This window comes from Macaca fascicularis, chromosome 11 (genome assembly GCF_037993035.2).
Source record: "Macaca fascicularis isolate 582-1 chromosome 11, T2T-MFA8v1.1".
Lineage (NCBI taxonomy): Eukaryota > Metazoa > Chordata > Mammalia > Primates > Cercopithecidae > Macaca > Macaca fascicularis.
The window spans coordinates 103,160,973-103,178,964 of NC_088385.1; positions in this window are offsets into that span (position 1 = coordinate 103,160,973).

A 17,992-nucleotide genomic window follows, 5' to 3' on the forward strand; every position below is an offset into this window, starting at 1 on the left:
CACTATGTTGGCCAGGCTGGACTCCAACTCTTGACCTCAAATGGTCCTCCCACCTTGGCCTCCCAAAGTGCTGGGATTACAGTTGTGAGTCACTGTGGCTGGCCCAGACTCTATTTTTAGTCTTCACATCTTCCCCATTCATTCATTCAATACATTTTTATGATACATACAAAATCAGTTTTGACTACTCTCCTATTTCTTTTAGTCTTTCTGGTTTCACCCCAGTACATACTTTGTTATGAAAAAGAATAGGTAAAGACTGAGCTTTGACTCTGTACCAGGCGTTAGATGAAGCACCTTTCAGACTATATCTTACTAAATTCTCACAATCACCCTATCAGTTAGGTGCTCTGATTGGTCTATAGATGAACACTGTGCAGCACCAGGAGGTTAAGTCACTTACCCAAAATCACACAGCAAGTAAATGGAAGAGCCAGGATTTGAACTCCAGGCTCTCCAATTCCAGACCCTGTGCCTTTGAACACTACACTCTATGCCTAGCTGTGCTCATTGGCCAACACGGTAAGGGAACAAACAAGACTCCTTTGTCCTGGATCTCAGAGTACGCACTGACATCCTGGAGGCATAAGGCTGCCTCCTTTCCCTGCCTGGCTCTATTACTTTTGGCTAAAAACCATGGCAACCTGGAATAACCCAGGCCCCCCCAGCCCGAATTCTTGGCATGTTTGCCAGACCACTCTGTCTCACTTATGCTGATTACATCATTACCCTGGTCCTGAGTGGAGAAGTCAGACTCGCCTTCTCTTCACATTTATGTATGAACCTTTTTAGTTAGTCAGTCTGTCAACATGAGTTTTCCTTTTGCTTTCTTCCCCCTTCACTCCCACTCTGGCCCTGCTCTAACTTTCCATGTCTCTTCTGGAGCTTGGTTTCCCTTTGGGCTTGGAAAACTCAGGGCTGCCTTTGACTTGAAACCCTCCACTCACTTGGCCCGCCAGCCTGCTCCTGCAGACACTCTTCTCTTTCTTCGAGACACAGGACCCTTTTTCTGAGATCACATGCCTATTGAAAAATTGAAGACATTCTCTTCCACACCACTAGTATGGGGAGACTTGGAGGACATGCCTACGTCTTCTCAGTCCTCCTCAAAGAGCTAACGTTCTTCCTGGTTAACGCAGGTCAGTATCACTTAGGCACATATAGGGCAGAAGCCAGTTCATACTCTGGATAAATACGCCGTCATAACATGGAGCTAGATACTCAGATTCATTGAGTGATGAGATGGCTCATTTTACCCCCCAAACCCTCTGGTTTTTTGTTCCTCTTCTCTGGCAGGAAAAGGCTTGTGCTGTTCAGAGGCTCCTTTTAGTGTACCAGGAAACTTCCTTCTGAGCTACACTGTTCCAGATCCTAAAGACTCCATCTCTAAGCTGAGAACAGTTTGATGCAGTGGGAAGAGTAATGAGCAGGAGACCAAGGTTGTAGATCTGGTTCTGCTGCTTATCTGTGTGTTTTGTGCAGTCACTTAAGCCCGCTGAGGCTGAATTTCTTTTAAAGTTAAATGCCAGTGATACTCTAATGTTGCAAGGTAAAGTGATTGAGACAGCATCAATGACAATGCAGATGCAACGCCGTATTATTCTACCAATTTCCAATCTTGGAGGCTTACACCATAAAACCATCAAAATCGATACCTTAGGTTGGGCCCAGTGACTCATGCCTGTAATCCCAGTGATTTGGAAGGCCGAAGTGAGAGGACTGCTTGATGCCAGGAGTTCAAGACCAGCCTGGGCAACATAGCAAGACCCCATCTCGCCAAAAAATTTTAAAATTAGCCAGGAGTGGTAGCTTGTGCCTGTAATCCTACCTACTTGGGAGGCAGGAGGATCACTTGAGCCCAGGATTTGAGGCTGAAGTAAGCAATGATCACACTACTACACCAGCATGGGTAACAAAGTGAGACCCTGTTTCTCACTAATAATAATTTATGAAGAAAAAAGACTGAGAAGCACTTAGTTATCCTTGTCATGGGATGGGGGAGTAAAAATGAAATCATTTATGAAAAAAAAGATTGAAAAGCATTTAGTATTCAGTTGACTTTATCACAGGATAGGGAGGAGCAAAGGCAGGCCCACGCAGGAGCCCGGGCTGGAGAACAGTGGCACAATCATAGCTCACTGCAGCCTTAAATTCTGGGCTCAAGCTATCCTTTAGCCTCAGCTTCCTGAGCAGCCAAGACTACAGACGTGCGCCACCATGCCCAGCTCATTTTTTATTTTTTTGTAGAGACAGGGTCTTACCATGTTGTCCAGGCTGATCTCGAATTCCTGGGCTCAAGCCATCCTCCTGCCTCGACCTCCCAAAGTGCTGGGATTACAAGCATGAGCCACTGCACCCAGCCCTCAATCTTAAAAGTACAGAGCAGTTTCAAGACTCCACCCTCACTTCCCACTTAATTGCCACTTCTGAGTCCCTTCTTTTTTTTTTTTTTTTTTGAGACGGAGTCTCGCTCTGTCGCCCAGGCTGGAGTGCAGTGGCGCGATCTCGGCTCACTGCAAGCTCCGCCTCCCGGGTTCACGCCATTCTCCTGCCTCAGCCTCCCGAGTAGCTGGGACTACAGGCGCCCACAACCACGCCCGGCTAATTTTTTGTATTTTTAGTAGAGACGGGGTTTCACCGTGGTCTTGATCTCCTGACCTTGTGATCCGCCCGCCTCGGCCTCCCAAAGTGCTGGGATTACAGGCGTGAGCCACTGCGCCCGGCCTTCTGAGTCCCTTCTGTATAGAAATTCTAAAACCACACCAGATGGGAGTCTATTAAATTGTAATGTGAAAAAAATGTGAAGTTAGATAACATTAATATATATCAATGAGATTTATATGAATAGTCATAGTATTCTTTCAAGTAGCTATTCATAAAGATCACTTGATAAAAGAAGCTATAAACAGTGGAGAGTTTATAACAAAGCACAGTGAACATTTAGGCTCTTCCTCAGACCTACTCTCACATCAACACCCAGTAGAATCCCTCCTTTTAGGCAGTAGAAGCATCTCTAGTGTGACAAAGCAAAGGAGTCAGAGTTAAGATCAAAAAGGAGGGGTTATTTGCAGGTCTCACAGGTAGGAATGCTTTTGACTACAAGGAACAGTAAATTCAACAAAATGACTTAAGCCACATGGACACTCATCCCGCACTTAAGATGTCCAGAGTTGATTTCTGTGCTTCAAAAATGCCATCAAGGCTGGGCACAGTGGCTCACACCTGTAATCCCAGCACTTTGGGAGGCCAAGGCAGGTGGATCACTTGAGGTCAGGAGTTCGAGACCAGCCTGGTCAATAAGGTGAAACCCCATCTCTACTGAAAATACAAAAATTAGCTGGGCGTGGTTGAGTGTGCCTGTAATCCCAGCTACTCAGGAGGCTGAGGCAGGAGAATCGCTTGGACCCTGGAGGCAGAGGTTGCAGTGAGCCGAGATCGCGCCATTGCACTCCAGCCTGGGTGACAGAGCAAGACTCCGTATCAAAAAAAAAGAAAAAAAAAAAAAAAAGTCATCAAGAACCCAAATCTATATTTTAAAAATGTTTTAGTTTTTTTATTTGAATAGGTTTTTGGGGAACAAGTGGTGTTTGGTTACATGAGTAAGTTCTTTAGTGGTGATTTCTGATATTTTGGTGTACCCATCACCTGGGCAGGGTACATTGTACCCAGTGTGTAGTCTTTTAGCCCTCGCCACCCTCAACCCTTTCCTCGACTCCCCAAAGTCCCTTGTATCATTCTTATGCCTTTACATCCTCATAGATTAGCTCCCGCATATGAGTGAGAATGTGTGATGTTTGGTTTTCCATTCCTGAGTTACTTCACTTAGAATAGTCTCCGATTCCATCCAGGATCCTGCAGATGCCATTATTCCATTCTTTTTCTATGGCTGAGTAGTATTCCATGGTATATATGTCTTTATCCACTCATTCATTGATGGGCATTTGGGCTGGTTCCATATTTTCGCAATTGCAAATTGTGCTGCTATAAACATCCATGTGCAAGTATCTTTTTCATATAATGACTTATTTTCCTCTGGGTAGATACCCAGTAGTGGGATTGCTGGATCAAATGGTAGATCTACTTTTAGTTCTTTAAGGAATCTCCATACTGTTTTCCATAGTCGTTGTACTAGTTTACATTCCCACCAGCAGTATAGAAGTGTTCCTGTTTCACTACATCCATGCCAACATATAATAATTTTGGTTTATTAGGGCCATTCTTGCAGGAGTGAGGTGGTATTGCACTGTGGTTTTGATTTGCATTTCTCTGATCATTAGTGACGTTGAGCATTTTTTCATATGTTTATTGGCCATTTGTATATCTTCTTTGAGAATTGTCTATTCACATCCTGAGTGCACGTTTCGATGGGATTGTTTTTTTCTTGCTGATTTGTTTGTGTTCTTTGTAGATTCTGGATATTAGTCCTTTGTCGGATGTATAGATTGTGAAGATTTTCCCTTATTCTGTGGGTTGTCTGTTTACTCTGCTGATTATTTCTTTTGTTGTGCCGAAGCTTTTTAGTTTAATTAAGTGCAAAAACCCAGATCTTTATATTCTTCCACCTCAGCCATCCTCTGCATGTTGGCTTTTGTCCCCATGTTTATTACTTCATATTTGCTACAGCTCCAAATATCGTATCCTCACATGTGGGCAACCCCATCAAGAATGAAGAGGAAGGGATAGATACAAAAACCACTTCTCTCCATATGACTCTCTCACTGGGGAGGAAAATCCTTCCAGAAGCCTTCAGCAGACTCTGCATGGTTTCTCATATCCCAGAGCTGGGTTAATCTTACCTCTAGTCTAACCATGGGAAAAGGAGTAAGAGGCTTCCCTTATGATTCATCCCTGGGTCTGAGTGAGTGGCAGCTCTGAGTGGTCACTGGGTAGACAGTGAAGAGCATCAGCCACAACAAAGTCATCCAAGTGTGGGTTTACAGAAAATAAGGAATTTGGGTTCAGTGAAAACATACCTTTTTCAAATGTAAAGTAGACATATGTTTTATTCATGAGCTAGAAAATAAGAAACAAATGTATGAAAAGATGTAGTGGGATATGCTAGGCAGGGAGTGCATAGATCATGTCAGGAGGCCCTGAGAGTGCCTGTCTTCTTTGAGCAGCTACTGGGGAGGCTGAGGTGGGAGGATGTGAGTTCGAGCCCAGCCTGGGCAAAATAGGGAGACCTTTTAAGTAGGTGAGACTCATTTAGGTGGAACCCATGGAGACAAGAAAACTGAGTCCATGGACACATTTTACAGAGATTTATCTAGGGAGCAGAATTGCTGTATCCAACGGACAGGTATCTAAGAAAAGTGACCACTATGCTGGAAGGCAGTGGACATCTGCCTGGTAGCCATTTCTTTGATCTACCTCCTACCTTCCATGTGAGGCTCTGCTCTGCAGCCGCTCCCAAGACTCCAACCTCATGGCCTCTAGAGCAGGCACATGGCGCTCATCTGGGCCAACTAATTCTCTATCCTAGGCATGTAAACCTGGAGCAGAAACACAGGGACAAGTGCAGTTAGTGAAGTCATGGCATGGCAACGCCTCAAAAGATGGTCCAGGAGTTCCTGCTACTGATCTTCCTTATCTCCAATCATTTCCAGGGCTTAACGTTTCAGCTCTTCCTTTCTACTCATTTAGTCATCCCACAAATATTTCTGAGCACACCGTGTGTGCTGGGCACTGTCCTAAGTCTAGTGATAGAGCAATAAGTAAGAATGACAATGTCCCTGCCCTCATGGAGTATGCAGTCTAAGGAGGAAGACTGATGACAAACAAGTGAGCAAGGCAGCTACAGACTACACAAGAGCTGTGAAAGAAATAAGCAAGGTAGGTGATGGAACCCAGCTGGGGAGGCCACACCAGACAGGGTGGTTAGGGAAATCCTCCATGAGCTGCCCATAATCTTCACAAGAATCCTCCTTCTTGCTTTAAGCAGCCAGTTATTTTCTGTCACTTGCCATCAAATCCTCCTAACAGACACATAGAATGAAAGGAATTCATCAGGCCTGATCACAGCCTGGAAACAGCCCCTGGATCATGAGGCCTTGGTGTTCTGAATCTATATGTCCATACAATCTCTTGATAACTCATTTGACTTACCAAGAGGAAAAAAGATCTAGAGAGTATATGAACAGGCATATACCATTAATCTAGGGAAAAGGTGTTCTGGAAAGCATATGAAAGTTTTCCTGCTACTGCATACTAATAAAAGAGCTTTCCGGTACAAATCTGACTTGTCCGAGTCTAGGCAGTATGAGTCAGTTCTCCCAGGGTCTGAGGTCATCCCTGGATGAGATGATGGCTCCAGACAGACAGAACTGGGAGGTCAGTTAGTACCGGGGAAATGCACCAAGGCTCCACAGCCCATGGAGTCTGCCTTGGTGAGTCTGCACATCTTGTCCTTCATCCTTTAATGCTGGAGGGTAATCCTGAAGTCATCTAAGCCTCATGGTATTAATGAGGAAAACTAGGCCTGAAGAAGTGAGGTGACCCACAGGACTGACCACAGCTCACACAGTTAGTTAGTATTTGGGATCCTTTGTAATACCCAGATTGACAACTCAGGGCAGCCATGCCTCTGCATTTACCTGGTCAAGAACCAGTGTGTTTTCATTTTGGGGCCCTGGCAATAAACTCCAGCTACTACAAGCATGGGACAAAACATTAAGACAAACCAAACCATTTTTTTATTCAATGCATGGTGGCCGAGGATCTTGCATATGGTGGGAGATTGGGCTGGAAAGGTAGATTTGAACCAGGTGGTGAAAAGCCTTGAATGTCTTGTCATAGGACGTGGACCTGCCCTTAGGAGCCAGGAACCTTGAAGGCTTTTAAGCAAGGGAAGTGATGCAATCATGTCTGTGTTTTAGAGAACCAAATCTGATGGGAAAGGGGAGGAGCGGAAGGTGCCAGAGGAGGATTAGAATGTATAAAAACAGTTCAGGTGAGGATGATGAAGGCTTGAACTAGGGCAATGGAAGGAGAGAGGAAGGAAAATTTAAAAAACACTGCAGGCTGGTCACAGTGGCTCACGCCTGTAATCCCAGCACTTTGGGAGGCTGACGTGGGCAGATCACAAGGTCAGAAGTTTGAAACCAGCCTGACCAACATGGTGAAACCCCATCTCTACTGAAAATAAAAAAATTAGCCGTGTGTGGTGGTGTGCACCTGTAATCCCAGCTACTCAGGAGGCTGAGGCAGAAGAATTGCTTAAAACCCGGAGGCAGAGGTTGCAGTGAGCTGAGATCACGCTACTGTACTCCAGCCTGGGCAACAGAACGAGACTCCATCTCAAAAAAACACAAACAAAACACTGCAATTCGGGCACAGTGGTGCACATCTGTAGTCCCAGCTACTGGGGAGACTGAGGTGGGAGGATGTGTGTTCAAGCCCAGCCTGGGCAAAATAGGGAGACTTTTGTCTTCAAAAAACATTCAAGTTACAAAAATAAAAAGACACTGTAGTAATATCAATCAATAGGCCTTGGGGAAGGAGAAGAGAGAGGGATCTAGTGTGGCTCTACCAAGTAAATGAGGCAAAGGAGGACCAAAGAAGTCGTAGCGGGCGTGAGAGGAATCTGGACAGGCTGACGGATTTAGTTTTAGCCTAGTTTAGTCCCAGTTGTCAATGGAACATTTACTGAGATGTGTAATTCCTGGACCTACTGTACAATTTGTAAAGCAGCCTCTGATACTATAAACAGGGAGGAGAGGCTGTTTCTCAAATCCCATTAAGAACAAATGGTATAAATTAAAGAAATGGGATGAAATTGGTTTAAATAAAGAGGAAATTGGGCTGGGTGTGGTGGCTCACACCTGTAATTCCAGTGCTTTGGGAAGCCAAGATGGGAGGATCGCTTGAGGCCAGATGTATGAGACCAGCCTGGGCAACATAGGGAGACCTTGTCTCTACAACAAAAAGTTAAAAATTAGGCGGGCATGGTGACTGAGATGGAAGGATCGCTTGAACTCAGAAGTCAAAGCTACAGTGCGCCATTATCATGCCACTGGACTCCAGTCTGGGTGATAGAGCAAGACTTCGTCTCTAACATAAATAAGTAAAATAAAGAGAAATTGATTGTTTGGAGGGGTAACTAGGCCAGAGCAGAAAGAGGAAGGATGCACCAAGGACCGCAGGAGAGAGCAGGTCAAAGCAAGCCAGAAATAGACAAGAGGCAGGAGTAACCAAACAGGAAGGAAGAACAAAGGCAAGAAATTGGGAGGGAGAGACCAGAGTGGGAAAGGGCAGACTTGAGTGTTGCAAGTACGTCTCTGTTGGGAGGGCACAACTCTTTTCAAGGTTTCTTTCCCCCACCTCTCTCTTAGAACTGCTTGCCTTCGTTGTATCTGTGCAAAAGGGATGTATGCAAAGGAGCCTGCTGGATGGTGGTGGTGGGCTGTCTCCTGGCTCACTTGGAGTTTGTTCATCAATAGTCCTTAGCAAGACTGCTTCTACCTTAAAAAAAACAATGTTGGGAAAACGTGGAATGTGTATAAGAGGCACACATATCCAACCTCCCCCTGGTATTTTTCTTTATCATCTTCCTCCTCACCTTCCTTTCAGTTTCCCAGGTCAAAAGGGCAGAACTTCCTGTCTGAATTTTAAAGCCTCTGTCGCCTTGATTTTGTTCCTGACTCAATGGAGATGAATTCCGAGTTGAAGACAAACAATTGTGCCTTGTGAACAGTCACCACGTCGAAAAGACGCAGAGTACTTTTGTGGAAAACTGTCTCAGGAAAAATTCCCAGTGTGGGAGGGAAGGAGGGTGAACTCCATCCTGGAAGGAGGAATTCCAGTTGCTCTGAAAATGTAATTTTCTAAGTAAATTCATTAAAGTTGAAATATCTAATAAGAAAGGGGAAGCAAATTTGGTTGCAAAGTTAGAAATTGCATACGGCAAAACCAAAAATTCCTAAGCAGCAAAATTTCTTTTTTTTTTTTTTCCAGAGACTAGCTTGAGTGCAACGGTGCAATCATAGCTCACTGCAGCTTTGAACTCCTATGCTCAAGTGATCTTCCCACCTCAGCCTCCCTAGTAGCTGTGACTATAGATGTGAGCCACCGCACAAGGCTTAAAAGTTTTTGGTACAAGAAAAATCGCTCTCATATTATTAGTCTGCTGGCTGGCAATTTGCATCCAGGATCATTTATCTCTTCTGAATGGTGAAAATTGACGCTGAAGAGCTTTCTGTGTAAATTGCTGCACAGGGTATGTAGGTATACTGCATGCCCAGCCTTGTGCTTCTTGCCTGGGTGCAAAACCACTTCTATATTCACCCTCCTGATTCCGAAATTACTACCCAAAAACAGAGTTCCTGAGTCTAGGAAAGGGAGGAAAAATCCCCTGAAATTCTGTTCTTAGGATAGAGTTTACCTCTCCTAATACAAGGATTGACAGTAAGAAACATTCAAAGTAGCAGTCATGTTGGGACCAGCCCTTGTGATTCTTTTGCCAGCGCTGCAGAAATTATTTTTTGAAAACAGTAATGCTCTCTTCGTTCCTGCCCACCACAGCCACAAAATATTATATTCATCATCAACAACAAGTATTTATTGCCTATTGTGTGCTATCCAATTGTGCTAGCCACTGGTGTTTTTATTTTTTTTAAAGTGAAAGTGGTTTGAGATGAATTTTCTTCCCGATATTTGAAGTCCTCTAGAAATATTATAAATTCAAAATTAGATGTCATTGTCCCAGGATGAGATTTCTTTTGAATGTGATAAATTCTTCTTAAAGTAAAAATGTTTTAAGGGTCCCTCTTCACAATATTTTTTTTTTAGAATCCTCTGATAAATTTTTTTTTATGTAATGACTTCTGGATTATGGTAAAAAAAATTTTAAGAAAAAATATATTTATTTAATTCAGTCAACAAATATTTGAAGGGTACACTATGTATCAGGCATTAATCTGTATGCTGAATAATTCAGTGGTAAGCACTAATAATTACAGTCGTAGATATTAAAAGCATTTCATATACTTATTGTATTAAACATTATGTTATGTGTTTTATGTGTATAGTACTCATTATTTTATTCCTAAAACTCTATAATGTAGATTCCATTAATATTTATATAAATTACATATCATATAGCAATATAAACATTTTCTAAATGATGAAATTAGGGTACAGAGAGGTTAAGGTACTTTCCCCAAGTCACACAGCTAGTTAATGATGGAGCTCAGATTTGAATCTAAATATCTAGGTCCAGAGCTCTAGCTCTTAAAAAACTGGAAATCCCCACCCTCGTGTAATTTACATTTCTCATAATTCAAGCATATACTGGTAGATTCCTTTGTAAGCACAACATGGCCTCGGAGGAGTCTATAGCTCCCAAATTGAAGAAACCAATAGAATTGTAAAAATAAGCACTACACTTAGAGTTAGTCCAAAAACTTGAACTCAAAAGCTCTACATATCAGCCAGGCATGGTGGCTCCTGTCTATAATCCCAGCACTTCAGGAGGCCAAGGTAGGCAGATCACTTGAGGTCAGGAGTTTGAGACCAGCCTGGCCAACATGGTGAAATCCCGTCTCTACTAAAAATACAAAAATTAGCTGGATGTGGTGGTGCACACCTGTAATCCCTGCTACTCGGGAGGCTGAGGAAGGGGAATTGCTTGAACCCAGGAGGCGAGATTACGGTGAGCCAAGATTGCACCACTGCACTGCAGCTGGGGTGACAGAGTGAGACTCTGTCTAAAAAATGAATGAATAAATAAATAAATAAATAAAAAGTCTACAAATCATTTAGCCTTTTTGAGATTTAGCTTTCTCATCTCTAAGTTGAGGATCATACCCCTAAGTGAAGTATACTTGAGTTGATGCATGTGAATTTTCCATATACCTAAAGGGCTTGCTTGTGCCTTTAATTGCTTCTGTGGTTGAGGGTGACCCATAATGCTGTCTGCGGGCCTGGATGAGCCACCGTTGAGTTGGTAAAGCTCCACAAGGAGCTACAGTACCCTGAGTAACCCCAGCTCTCTGTGATCGCCACGCTGAGAGCCTCCAGTCCTCCTTCATCCAAGCTTCAGCCATGTGACTCTAGGAGACTTTCAGCAAATACCATACTCTGCTCACACAGGAATGTTTTTCAGTGGGAAGAGATGCTAGGTTCCAAGATGCTCAACATTTAATATAATTAGAGCCAAACTATCAGCTTCACCCCAGTTAACATTCATGTTAATACGAAATGGTCCATAGATCAGTACAAAGTTGAGGGAAGTTTTAGACAGTATCCACATAGGACTTTGAAATGTTTTTATCACTATTAACAGCCTGACAGTCACTGTAGATGATGGAATACCCCTTGACACCTATTAACATGCACTTGGAAGGTGGAGGACTTTTAAAAAAATCTACAAACCTTTATTTATTTTTATGAAATTAGTCATATTTCAAAATGGAATTCATATCAAGAGTGTTTTACTATCCTTCTACAGTCTTAAAAATTATTTTGATGCCAGGAAAGACTGAGGAATGTCATTGTTAAGGTCAGACAGACGGGGCTTGATTCCTTGTTCTCCATTTTCTTTTTTTTCTTTTTTTATTTTGAGACAGGGTCTTGCTGTGTTGCCCAGGATGGACTGCAGTGGTGCAATCTCTGCTCAATGCAACTTCCGCCTCCTAGGTTCAAGCGATTCTCCTGCCTCAGCCTCCCCAGTAGCTGAGATTACAGGCGTGCACCACTATGCCTGGCTAATTTTTTTCTTTTGTGTTTTTAGTGGAGACAGAGTTTCACCATCTTGGCTAGCTGGCCTCGAACTCCTGACCTCAGGTGATCCACCCGCTTCAGCCTCCCAAAGTGCTGGGATTACAGACATGAACCACTGCGCCCAGCCTTGTTCTCCATTTTCTAGTTGTGTGTGTCGGACAAGTTACACACCTCCATGAGCCTCAGCTTCCTCTTCTGTGAAATGGGGAAATAATATTTACATTGCAAAGTTAGGAGGATTTGAAATGACACAGATAAAGAACTCAGTGCTGGCCGGGCGCAGTGGCTCATGCCTGTAATCCCAGCACTTTGGGAGGCTGAGGTGAATGAATCACTTGAGGACAGGAGTTGGAGACCAACCTGGCCAACATGGTGATACCCCATCTCTACTGAAAATACAAAAATTAGCCAGGCGTGGTAGTGGGCTCCTGTAATCCCAGCTACTTGGGAGGCTGAGGCAGGAGAATCACTTGAACCCAGGAGGTGGAGGTTACAGTGAGCCAAGATTGCACCACTGCACTCTAGCCTGGGTGACAAAGTGAGACTCGGTCTCAAAAAATAGAAGAAGAAGAAAAAGAAAAGAACTCAGTGCGGTGACTGGTAAGCACTCAATAAATAATAACTATTTCCAGCTTTAGGGGAAAAAGATCAAGATTTTCCTTTTTTTCCCAGACGCCCCTAATTATATCTGGGCTGCCTCTGTTAGGCTCCTGCTGCAAGTAGTTCATACTTTACTCTGTTTCATAGCATGACAGTAGCATTTCATACACTTGAGTAATGCCTGGGCATATTTTAAAGGAAAAAAAAAAAGGCATTTAAGGGTTGGTTTAAATTACATGTTGCCCAAACGTACATAAGTATAAAATTATACCTAAACTCCTATGCAACTATAAAACCAAATTGGGCCAGGCACGGTGGCTCACACCTATAATCCTAACACTTTGGGAGGCTGAGGTGGGTGGATCACCTGAGGTTGGGAGTTTCAGACCAGCCTGAACCCCATCTCTACTAAAAATACAAAAATTAGATGGGCATGGTGGCGGGTGCCTGTAATCCCAGCTACTCAGGAGGCTGAGGCGGGAGAATCACTTGAACCCGGGAGGCAGAGGTTGTGGTGAGCCGAGATCACACCACTGCACTCCAGCCTGGGCGACAAGAGCAAAACTGTCTCAAAAAAAAAAAAACCAAAGCCGGGCGCGGTGGCTCAAGCCTGTAATCCCAGCACTTTGGGAGGCTGAGACGGGCGGATCACAAGGTCAGGAGATCGAGACCATCCTGGCTAACACGGTGAAACCCCGTCTCTACTAAAAAATACAAAAAACTAGCTGGGCGAGGTGGCGGGCGCCTGTGGTCCCAGCTACTCCGGAGGCTGAGGCAGGAGAATGGCGTAAACCTGGGAGGCGGAGCTTGCAGTGAGCTGAGATCCGGCCACTGCACTCCAGCCTGGGCGACAGAGCCAGACTCAGTCTCAAAAAAAAAAAAAAAAAAAAAAAAAAAAAAAACACCAAAAAAACCCAAACTGAGATAAAAAAACAAAACAAAAACCTGTGCATAACAAGCACAAATCAGAACAACAGCATTAATGTGAGACATGGCGTTTGCTTTAACAGTGACCACAAGGAGACGGTGCTCTGACCTCCCTGGTGCCCCAAACTTTTCTTGTTTGTACGGAGCTCCATGATGTCATTTGGCGTTCACAGGCATCATGTATGAGTCACTTAGGATTAAGTCCACCCATGTTCCTTTCTCATGAGCTCGAGATAATTACAATGGCACCACTTTGTGCCAATAGGACAGTGAATTGAAACAGACTTGGGCCTGAAAATCTCACACTGTACCTGTTTATGGGCCATGTGATCATGGGTCAGCCAGCATATGCAAATATTAACTTTTTAAGGCTATCATTGAAATGAATACACAAAAATCACAAAATTTAAAAATTACCTTGGCCAACTCTTAGACCTACAGGGATCTACAGGCCTTGGTTTAGGAACATGGTTGTGATCATTAGGCCTGTGAGCTTTGCCATCAATCTGGGTTCAAATCCAGCGCTATCGTGTGGAGTCTGTGTGATCTTGGAGGGATTCACTTATTCAGTCATTCAACAAACATGTAGTGGGCACCTACTATGTTCCAGGTACTTTTCTAGGCAATGGGAATATAACTGTATACAAGACAGACAAGGTCACTGCCCTCACAGAGGTTGCATTCTAAAATCTACTGAGATAAATCATTAAACTCCTCCCCAAGCCTAAGCTTCTGTAGCTATAAAATGGGGATAACTGGACCTTACTGGAGGACTGCTGGAAAAACAGATGGAATGAGCATGTTTAGAAGGTGTGCTGGATTTTCCTGTTTGTCCTTCTGGTTCTATTCTTCATCCCTCAGTTGCAGGGAGGGAACCACTTCAGCTGTTGCTCGCTCAGACTTCCTCCTCATCTCTCGCTGGTTCACCTTAACCCTGCCCACATCTTTGCAAATGGCCCCATGAATCCCTCTCCAGTCACTCCATTTGAGCCTGCCATCAATTTCCTGCTGGGACTCTACTTCTGAGTCACACATAAAGCACGTATTTCACAAGCTTCAATGTGCAAGAAGGGTCATGCCATCTGTTTCTGTTGATTAAATTTACCTCCAGTTTCCCATTCCATCAGGTTGGTGGGAATACTAAGCCCATTCTCTTGTCTAGGGTATTGCTAGAATAGGGAATGGTACTCTTTTACCTCCAGCAACTCACTGCTGCTGCCAATTTCCTCATGGTCCAAGCCCATATGCAGGTCAAGCTGCACACCACACAACAGCATCTCCTCTACAGGGACACCATTCACAGCAGAGAACTAGACTGGGGTTGATGGGAGGGTACAGGTGGGCATGGAGGTCCCAGGCCTCTCACCCCATGTCCTAGAGCAGCGAGGTACACACAGCTGTGCATACACTCAGTAAAGTATATGGGCACATACACTTGCAGGATACGGAACAATGCCCTGCCTTACCTCGCTTTAGCGGTCATGTCCTTTTTCTCCATTCACAGCTTTGGGAGACCTCATTCCCATGTGTCCCTCCCTCTAAACCTGAAAGGGCCTCTTCACCTACCAATATCACATGTCCAGGTATACACTTTGCATGTGAATAGGCGAGCATCTCAGCTCAAAAGCGCATGTAATCAGGGCCGCTGCCCTGCAAAGGTTCTGGAGAGACTCTCCCCCCTCCCCCTGCCACGAGCTGTTCCAATTGTATGGTAATTATATTAGTTTCCTTGGGCTGCTGCAACAAAGCACCACAGACTGGGTGGCTTAAACAACAGAAATTTATTTTCTCGCAGTTCTGGAGTTCGGAATGCCAAGATCAAGGCACTAACAGAGTTGCTTTCCTCTGGGGCCTCTCCCCTGGGCTTGCAGATGGCAGCCTCTTTGCTACCTCTTCACAAGGTCATTCCTCCATGCATGCGTGTCCCTGATGTCTCCCTGTGAACCCAAATTTCCTCCTCTTACGAGCACACCAGTGAGACTGGATTAGGGCCCATACTAATGGCCTTATTTTAACTTTTTTTTTTTTTTTTTGAGATGGAGTCTTGCTCTGTCACCCAGGCTGCAGTGCAGTGGCATGATCTGGGCTCACTGCAACCTCTGACCCCTGGGGTCAAGTGATTCTCTTGCCTCAGCCTCTCAAGTAGCTGGGATTACAGGCATGAGCCACTATACCTGGCGCATTTTTAGGATTTTTAGTAGAGATGGGGTTTCGCCATGTTGCCCAACCTGGTCTCGAAATCCTGGCCTCAAGGCATCCACCTGTCTTGGCCTCCAAAGTGCTGGGATTACAGGCATGAGCCACCATGCCTGGCCTTATTTTAATGTAATTATCTCCTCAAAGGCCCTATCTTCAAACACAGTCACAGTCTAAGGTACTGGGGGCTAGGGTGTCAACATATGAATTTTGGGAAAATGTGATTCAGCCCATATTAGGAATATACTAACCTAACAATAAATGATTTAAATAAGGAAGAGGGTACCTTTTTCTAATTAGCACAAAGGCATCATATGGGCTAGTGGTGGCCCAGCTGGTGGCCCCTTAAAGCCCAGCAACTCCAGGGCTTCTGTGTCATGCTCAGGACAAATAATCCTCTACAAGGGCTGGAAATGCAGGGCCTGAGTCCAGACTCCCCGGGGGCAGCAACAAACATTCCCTTCTGGGAATCTCACCGGGAGCCCAGCTGCAAAGGAGCGGGGCAGATATTCTCTCCACTACCAAAATGACATTCTGACCCTTGCCCCCTTTTAAGCCAGGGGAATTTGCCCCATTCTCCCTCTCTCCTGCCTTCCCCCATCCCCGCCATGAGACCCAGCACAATCCATAAGTTTAGTTTTCTTACAAAAGACAAGGCAGATAAGTTGTTTTCAGTCGACTTTGGCTTTTGGCTCTGCAATACCAACCTCTCCTTACACAGGGACTGACGGCCTCAGACGTCTTGGATTTTGAGGCTGGGAGAGGAAAAAGGCAATGAGAAAATTAGCTTCTCGGTGGTTCAATTTGCCAGACACAGAAAGGCTTTAGCACAGTGCCAGGCAGCGTGAGAGCTCAATAACGTGGCCCATGACAATTAACATAATTATTATTCTTGTTGTAACTACACAGGAAGCAGCGCTCAGAGTCTACGGTCTGAGGAAAAGGCACCGAGAAGCTGGTGTGTCCAATAGTCCTGTCCAACAGGACTTCCTAACAGGAAGGGGAAGTTCTCTACTGCACTCTCCCACAAGGTAGCCGTTAGACACATGCGGCTATTGAGCACTTGAAATGTGGCTAATGCAATCAAGGAACTAAATTTTAAATTTTATTTGATTTTAGTTCATTTAAACTTAGGCCAGGCGTGGTGACTCACACCTGTAATTCCAGCAGTTTGGGAGGCAGCAGCAGGAAGATTGCTTGTGGCCAGGAGTTCGAGACCAGTCTGGGCAACAAAACAAGACCTCATCTCTACAAAGTTTTTCTTAAATTAGCCCGGCATGGGGGCACATGACTGTGGTCCCAGCTACTCAGGAGACTGAGACAGGAGGACCACACGAGTCCAGGATTTTGAGGTTGCAGTGAACTATGACCACACCATTGCACTTCAGCCTGGGGGACAGAGTGAGACTCTGTCTCCTAAAAAAAAAAAAAAAAGAAGTTTAAGTAACAGCACAGCTATTGACATGATTATTGGGCAGCACAGAGTTATAAGATTTTTGTAGCAGCTGACAATAGGGAATAAGTGAACATTCTAACTCCAAATAATACAACAATTACCACCTCATTTCCTAGCCATGCCCTGGGCCCAGATTTGCTCCTCTATCCATGACAAAGACCAAGGCTGCCCCCTTACAATTTCTATAAGCAAACCAAAAGCCAACAACTTTTGGAAATCTTGTGTGAATTTTTGGAACTTTTTCCAACAACTTTTGGAAATCTTGTGTGAATTTTTCCAAGTCAAAACCTTGATATCCCCATTCATTCTGGACGGGAGAAACATCACAGAGTAACGCCACCCTCTTGTGACTTTAGTTCGCAGCACTCCCTTTACCAAGTTTTATGTGCCATCTATATCAAAGTGGAATTAAAATCAACATTGTTTTTCTGCGTTGGTGCAGACTTTCATACCACCATCCCCTAAAACCCTCCCGGCTGCAGCGAGGCTCCGCTCAACCTGGCCTGGGAACTGCAGGTTCCACGCCCGTATTCAAGCTGCTAAGCTCTGTGAAAGTCCTTTGAGCACAATTAGGATTTTTTTACTAGATACCTTAATGGTGTGCCCACAGGAAATGTGTACCTTGGCCCAGCCACCTTCTCACTGCAACTGGATTTGGCATTGCAGCCCCTGGAAAATGGGCACCTCTCATCTTTACAGTCGGCGTGAATTGCCCCATTCTGTGCAGGAGTGGGGCTTGCCTGACTGCAGACATAACACGTGGGCTGCTTTTCCCATGTCGAACTTTCCCTAGGGGCTGGAAGCGGGCCGAGAATCTCTCCCCGGGCCGCTGTAATTTTTCCTCTCCTCATTCTCTGCCCTTTCCAAATTATATCATTTCCTTGGAGCCACATGTTTTTAACATCTCTCATTCACACACCTTCACAGATATTCCCCAGTAACATGTGTCTGTGGATTTTAAAGGCACGCTTGGTGAGCGTGTGAGGTTTGATGAAATCTGCTGGTCTCTCCCTGTTTGAAGTCCTTCTCTGAGTCCCCATCACTTATGAGATACAGCACAAGCTCGTCATCATAATTAATGAGGCCCATTATGAT